Here is an 8,169-nt window from a genome sequence, read left to right as displayed (position 1 = left end):
CTACATTACCTTATTCTACATCCCTAATTCTACCCAGTACCTAAAATTAACAACTACTAACTATTAATAAGCAGCAAATTAGGAATTTATTGAGTGAAAAGTCGTAGTTAATAGTGAATAAGTGTTCCCTATTCTAAAGTGTTATCTATAATTTAAACACCATTAATACTCAACTGATTACTATATAAGGGGATAGACTCAGAAGATATATTGCCAGACAATATTTGAATAAGGCCACAAGGAATGGCATCAAATACTACTGCAAACTCTTTAGCAGTTATAGGGATCTTATATAATTAAGGAATTCACAGTAATTAAAGAGATGTCTATTATTCTTGAATAATAAAGTGTCTCACCAAGATTATATCATATTGTACCAGTTTCTATAATATAAAGACTTATTTTTAAACATATCAAAGTTATGTGGAGAAAAGTTATGCTTAAAATGAGCATCCATAATAAACAAACCTGTTTATGAAAAGAAGAAAGCTTTATCGGAACCTTGTTAACATCAAAATTACACATCAAAACATTTTTAAACTTTCTAACTTGTCAGAAATTAGCTCAGAGATGATTGTCTAAGAATGACTGTACATTACTCATGTTTTTTGTAATCCAAATATGATTTCTCATAATATTCTGCCACATATCTTGATATTTCTTTAATGTTTTCTGTTAACCTTCCATTAATATTCAATGTGACACCCCCACAACATAATGCTGCCACCACCATGCTTCACAGTAGGTATGGTGTGTTTTCGGTGGTGTTGGTTTGGTTTTTGCCAAACAGTGCTTGGAGTTCAGTCCAAAATGGTAAATTTTGGTCTCGTCCATAGTACCTTTTGCCAGAAGATCAGACTCTTCCAATTGTGTTTTTGCATGGTGCAAACGAGAAAGGCTTCTTTCGTGCCATCCTGCCATGCAGGCCAGCTTTGTGTAAAGCTTGGGAGATAGTTGTCACATGCACAGGCTGACCAGGCCCAGCCATAAAGCCTTGTAAGTCCTTCAAAGTTGCATTTGGCCTCCTGGTAGCTTCTCTCATCAATGTCCTCCTGGCTCTGTCATCCACTTTGGACGGACGGCCTGATCTAGGCAATGTGCTGGTAGTGCCATACGCTTTCCACTTCTTAATGATGCTCTGAACAGTACTCCGAGGGATAGCTAAAGCCTTTGAAATGTTTTTGTAGCCTTCTCCCAACTTGTGCCTTTCTACAGCTTTATCCCAGAGGTCTTTTGAAAGCACTTTCCCAACCACGGTGAATTATTTGCTGTACCATGCACTACTAACAGTGGAATCTTCAAGAAACACCTCGTTTTATTCTGAAGTAATCAACACCACTACTATTGATGTCAGGTGGTGTAGAGGTCTGCGCGGGACTGTATTTTTAGTCCCGCTCCCGCGAGGTTTTATTCCACACCCACCCGTTCCTGCCATATATTCACTCTTTGTTCCCACTAAATTTAGATCTCATTTCCAGAATCTCACATTTAAATTTCCTCTAGGCTACTAAAAGAAAGAGAGATAGGCTAACAAATAAACGTGTAGTCTGCACAAAATTGTATTTGTTATTTTATTCGTCTTGTCAAGAGTCTTGAATTTATTGACAGCAAAATGTTAAATGAATTTTGTGTCTTAAGACTACTAATAATTTTGCTGCCAACACAGTAGGAAAAAAAATTGTATTTTTATTCGTCTTGTCAGGATACAATTCGTTTAACATTTACAATACTATAGGGAAAAGTGTTGCAGAGAAAAAAAATTTTAGGTTGTACAAAAATAGCTTTTTAGTTATTTTATTCGTCTTGTCAAAGTACTAAAGTTTAACATTTTGCTGTTAACACACTGTTAAAAAGTGTCGCAGAGAAAAATAAATAAATAAATACGACACTTAGAATTATAGGCTAAGCACAATATAAACAAAACCGAGTTGAACGTTATTCGAGGACAGCGCATCCTCACCTTGCTCCATCCTTATTCTGCTCTGTCATTCATCGACAACCTGCCTGTTCTGTCACCACCGGTGGGCTACAACCTGCTCTGAGGACCGTTATGCACATGCTGCGTGCACAGACCCCGCAAATGAAAAGCGTGACGCAGAGAGCACTGGTTCATGTGTGCAGCGCGTGCATAACAGTCCTGAGTGCAGGCTGGTCAATGAGAATAAAGTGCAGATATGCTGTTCTGAAAGGACGTCGGGAACAGGATATTGTTAAACCGCCCGCTCCCGTTCAAATTACACCAGAGTTACCGACCGCTACCGCGTTTTATTCAGGAATTTAATCCCGCGTCGCAAGAAATCTGGTCGGGTCAGGTGGAGGAATGGAGGAATCAGGCTTTATGGAGAGCCGCGGGAATGCAGACCTCTAAGGTGGGGCAATTGCGCCTTGTGCAACATATGAGTGCATTATTTGAACGTCAGCTCCACAAATGTGCACTTCATCATCTTTGTTCTTCATCTTTGGTAGAGGCTTTGTTATGGTCTTGTCTTTGACTTTACTTTCCCTCTCGTTCCGTTTTTCTGCCATTCTGTGCTGTCTCGGTAAGTTAACAATTAGTTACAAAGTTTAAAGATATTGTAACAGTCCAGGTTAATTAGTGGACCGATAATAAGATTTTACATTTAAAAGCATTGACCGATTGGTCAACCTTTTCAACAAAAAGAACGATTTGAGGTGAAGGAAACTATTTTTATCCTCAGCTTCTCAAAACTACCTCCTCACCAGTCGCCATCTTGCACACCCCCCTTGAACCACATTAGTTCAACAATATAAGGCCATTGTTAATGACGTCATGTGATGAAGGAATGACTTCTGCTATTTAACTGATTAGAACTGATTAGAACTGATTTCACCAACTACAAGACACCATCCACATTTACATTTACATTTATGCATTTAGCAGACACTTTTATCCAAAGCGACTTACATTGCATTCAAGTTACAGTTTTTACATTTTATTAGCTCTTGCTTTCCCTGGGAATCGAACCCATGATCTTAGCGTTGCTAGCGCCATGCTCTACTATTTGAGCTACAGGAAAGCCATCCCCCAGCACTGTGGAGAATCAACAACTGGCAGACGATCTAAATGAGTTCTATTGCAGGTTTGAAAAAACACCCCACACCTGCTCTGAACACCTCTCCACACAACCATTAAAACCTCCTGCAACCCCCCTCTCCCCCACACCTGCACTTCAGATCAGTGAAGATGATGTGCGGCAGGTCTTCCGGAAGCACAAAAGCACCAGGCCCAGATTGTGTTACACCAGTCTGTCTGAAATCCTGTGCTGACCAGCTGGCCCCCATCTTCACAAAGATCTTCAACAGATCACTGGAGCTGTGCAAAGTCCCTTTATGCTTCAAACGCTCCACCATCATCCCCATCCCAGAGAAATCCAAAATTACAGGAATAAATGACTACAGGCCTGTGGCTCTAACATCTGTGGTCATGAAGTCATTTGAAAAACTGGTGCTGGCCCACCTGAAGGACATTATTGGACCCTTGCTGGATCTTCTTCAGTTTGCCTACAGAGCAAACAGGTCTGTGGATGATGCAGTTAACATGGGACTGCATTATGTTCTGCAACATCTAGACAGACCAGGGACTTATGTGAGGATCCTGTTTATGAACTTCAGCTCAGCTTTTAACACTATCATCCCAAACCTCCTCATGCCCAAACTAACTCAGCTCTCCGTGCCCACCTCCGTCTGTAAGTAGATCACCAGCTTCCTGACAGACAGGCAGCGGCTAGTGAGACTGGGAAAATTCTCATTCAGCACTCGTACGATCAGCACCGGAGCTCCTCAGGGCTGCGTTCTCTCCCCACTGCACTTCTCCCTCTACATGAACGACTTCACATCTAAAGACCCCTCTGTCAAGCTCCTGAAGTTTGCAGATGACACCACTCGGCCTCATTCAGGACGGCATCGAGTCTGCTTACAGACAGGAGGTTAAGGAGCTGGCTGTCTGGTGCAGTCAACCTGGAGCTCAACAACCTCAAAACAGTGGAGATGATTCTCCAATGGACTTCAAGAGAAACCCCCCTGCTCTCCCCCCACTCACCATCATGAACAGCACTGTGACGACAGTGGAGTCATTCACGTTCCTGGGCAGCACCATCCCCCAGGACCTAAAGACAGACATTGACTCCATTGTTAAAAAGGCCCAGCAGAGGTTATACTTCCTTTGCCAGCTGAGGAAGTTCAACCTGCCACAAGAGCTGCTGAAACAGTTCTACTCCGCCATCATTGAATCTGTCCTCTGTACTTCAATAACTGTCTGGTTCAGCTCAGCTACCAAATCTGACCTCAGAAGACTACAGTGGGTAGTCCGGACTGCTGAGCGAATCATTGGTACAACCCTCCCCACTCTCCAAGAACTGTACTTATCCAGAGTGAGCAAAAGGGCTGGCAAAATCACTCTGGACCCCTCACATCCAGCACACTCCCTCTTTGAACTGTTGCCGCCTGGTCAACGCTACAGAGCTCTGAGCACCAGGCACAGAAACAGTTTCTTCCCTCAGGCAATCCATCTCATAAACACTTGACAATAAACGTGGAACACACAACACTATTTATACACTTATTTATCTAACACACATACTTAGTCTACATTTCAAATTTGCACATAATATACCTGTACATACAAAAGTGTCTATTGTAATTTACCTGTACATATAATTGTCAGTTTGTATATTGATATTCCTTATTTACTTGTTCTTATTTTTATTCTTTTATTATCTGTGTTTTTGTTCTGTCACTGTCATTCTGTTGCACTGTGGAAGCTTCTGTCACGAAAACAAATTCCTTGTATGTGTAAACATACCTGGCAATAAAGCTCATTCTGATTCTGATTCTGATTCTGAAATCTCTAAGATGCTGCTGTATTGAACATGGCACCTGATGACTAATTTACAATTTTTTGTTCCCTGTCATTTTGCTTTATTTGATGTTTGATTCATCCGTTTCCTCTTACGTCATACTCCGGGTTCCCTTAGTTATTTATGCACATGCGCACTCTTCAACAATGGTGCTTATTGAGGACAGCAAAAATACATAGATTAAAATTAATTTATATTTACAACCCGAATTCCAGAAATGTTGGGGCATTTTTTAAATTTGAATAAAATGAAAACTAAAACACTTTCAAATCGCATGAGCCAATATTTTATTCACAATAGAACATAGATAACATAACAAATGTTTAAACTGAGAAATTTTACAGTTTTATGCACAAAATTTGATGCCTGCTACAGGTCTCAAAATAGTTGGGACAGGGGCATGTTTACCATGGTGTAGCATCTCCTCTTCTTTTCAAAACAGTTCTGGGCATTGAGGTTATGAGTTTCTGGAGTTTTGGTGTTGGAATTTGGTCCCATTCTTGCCTGATATAGGTTTCCCATGCTGAAGAGTTTATGGTTGTCTTTGACATATTTTTCGTTTAATGATGCGCCAAATGTTCTCTATAGGTGAAAGATCTGGACTGCAGGCAGTCCAATTCAGCACCCGGACTCTTCTACTATGAAGCCATGCTGTTGTAATAGCTGCTGTATGTGGTGTCCTCTTTAGCTCGGAGGACACGGCGTCTGTGATTTCCAACAAGAATGTCAAATTTGGACTCGTCTGACCAGAGAACACTTTGAAACAGTCCATTTTAAATTAGCCTTGGCTCACAGGACACGACGGCGCTTCTGGACCATGTTCACACATGGCTTCCTTTTTGCATAATAGAGCTTTAGTTGGCATCTGCAGATGGCATGGCGGATTATGTTTACCAACATTGGTTTCTGGAAGTATTCCTGGGCCCATTTAGTAATGTCAATGACAGAATCATGCCGATAAGTGATGCAGTGTCATCTGAGGGTCTGAAGACCACGGGCCTTGTCCCTTACACACAGAGATTACTCCAGTTTCTCTGAATCTTTTGATGATGTTATGCACTGCAGATGATGAGATTTGCAAAGCCTTTGCAATTTGACATTGAGGAACGTTGTTTTTAAAGTAATCCACAATCTTTTTACGCACTCTTTCACAGATCGGAGAGCCTCTGCCCATCTTTACTTCTGAGAGACTCTGCCTCTCTAAGACATCCCTTTTATAGCTAATCATGTTATAGACCTGATGTCAAGAGAATATTGAGAATAAAACACCAAATCGTTGAACCATGTTGGTAAGGACGGAACTTGCGACCATAGTTTTGAGATGCTTTTGAGAAACACACCCCGGATCGGCAATTCTGACCATCTGTGAGTAGCTACCAATTGCTAAGTGCAACTTGCAGTTTTTACCAATTGTTCACAAATGTTTGCAGAATTTTTGGCCCATTGTTCCAAAACTCTAAATACAAAATACAAAATCACTAATAAAAAATGCAAAACTCTGCAAATCTGTAGCAAAAGAAAACACTGCACCAAAACCATTTTATATCACAGGCAGCAAAATGGCACACACAGGTGTCATATAAATAGAGCTGTCTACCAACCAACAAACTGATGTGCTCAACAAAAAAACACGACTAAGAATTCAAGGGCAATTTGTTTCACAGCCAGCAGTAAACCATATGCAAACAACAAACAAGCACCACAACACAATTCCCCATCAGTATCTTTATAACTTTTGCCTTGTCAGTGTTACACTGTAGCTGGTTGAAAAATTGTTACATTGATGGTATGCCAAATGTAGACAGCTGTGTGTAATGTTTGCAAAAAGTGTGATACTAATTTTGTCATCTGACCAACCTCAAGGATTTGTGAGATGTTGTGTGTGAGATATTAACTTGTAGATCCACTTGTGTAATCTTAACACAACGAAGACACAAATGTAATAAAAACTGTTGTTTCTCATCCACTTGTGTACTATCAACACAAGGAAGACACAAATGTAATTAAAACTGTTGCTGTTTCTCATGAGACTAATAAGGTAACCTTTATTCTGAACTAAACAAATAAACTGAATGATTATTTGTTTTATAAAAGATAACAACTATACAAAATCCAATGCAAATTAGAAAATCATATTCTAACAATTGCACTAATGCCAAGGTCTCTGGAAAGAGGTTTGGTAAAGTGATATTTATGTTCTGCACTGTGATGTAATAAGTCTGATTTCTGCAGACACTGGGTGTGCTGGGCCATGTTGGATTCCATTTGAACAATCTTGAACACAAAGTACTGTGGAGTGCTGAACTCCTAGAGCACAGAGAAGGTCCTTGTCTAAAACACGCAGACCAAAGATCCTTGAAGGTGAATAATCTGAAAAAGACAAAAAATAAAATAAAATACACAATGACTGGTTAGCCAATAGAGAGCCAATTATTTATGTTATAAATAAATGATAAGTAGTTATAAAAGCTTGAATAAAAATGGTGATTTTAATGCAATACCTGCCAAATTTTGAGCCATTTTTAACTCACATGTTATAAATGCTTAATAAATATATTTATTATTTCACTCAAAACAGATTCCTGATTTATTTCATGACTAAGGTAATTAACAAGTTTAAAACTTATTAATAAATAGTTCACAGGTGTTCACTTAACGTTAATGTGCACTCTCACAGGTTACTAATGTTTACAACTCATTAATAAATGGGTCACAGGTGTTCAATTTGCATTAAGGTGCTGTATTATATATATCGACTAATAAATTACAGAATGTTTAGCAAACACCGAGGAATCAAATAAATAATAATATTTTTTTTTAAATTAAGGAAAGCCTCCATGGCATAACTTGAGGTAAACAGCAAAGATAACAAGCTTTTCAAAACGAAAACAAAAAGAAAAGTTAAACTTGCTGTCGCTGACAGGAGGACTTGCATGTTTTTTTCTACAAGAATACCAACATGTTCACCATCTCTGGTTTAAGAAGCGGCCTTTTACTTTACCTTGAAAACCAAATCCTTCGTTGCGCTCCATCCGCGGCGCGCACCTTCGATCTCCTCCTGCTGACGCAGCAAGTATAATCCAGGCTCTACACCTGAAGCGCTCACGCTGAAAGCGTCTTTCTTCACGTAATCAGTGAAATCTGACTCCTGCTGCTCTGCAGCGCGCGCTGTATGAAGCAGACGCTTTGGAGCTGCGCAGACCATGCACTCGCACACGTGCGACCACTTCAAATTTTTACTCCCACACTCTCAAAATTTTGGTCGCAGTCTATAGCCCTGCTTTAAGGGGTA

The sequence above is a fragment of the Onychostoma macrolepis genome, chromosome 08 (genome assembly GCF_012432095.1).
Source record: "Onychostoma macrolepis isolate SWU-2019 chromosome 08, ASM1243209v1, whole genome shotgun sequence".
In the NCBI taxonomy this organism is placed as follows: Eukaryota; Metazoa; Chordata; class Actinopteri; order Cypriniformes; family Cyprinidae; genus Onychostoma; species Onychostoma macrolepis.
This window is presented reverse-complemented; position numbering follows the sequence as displayed.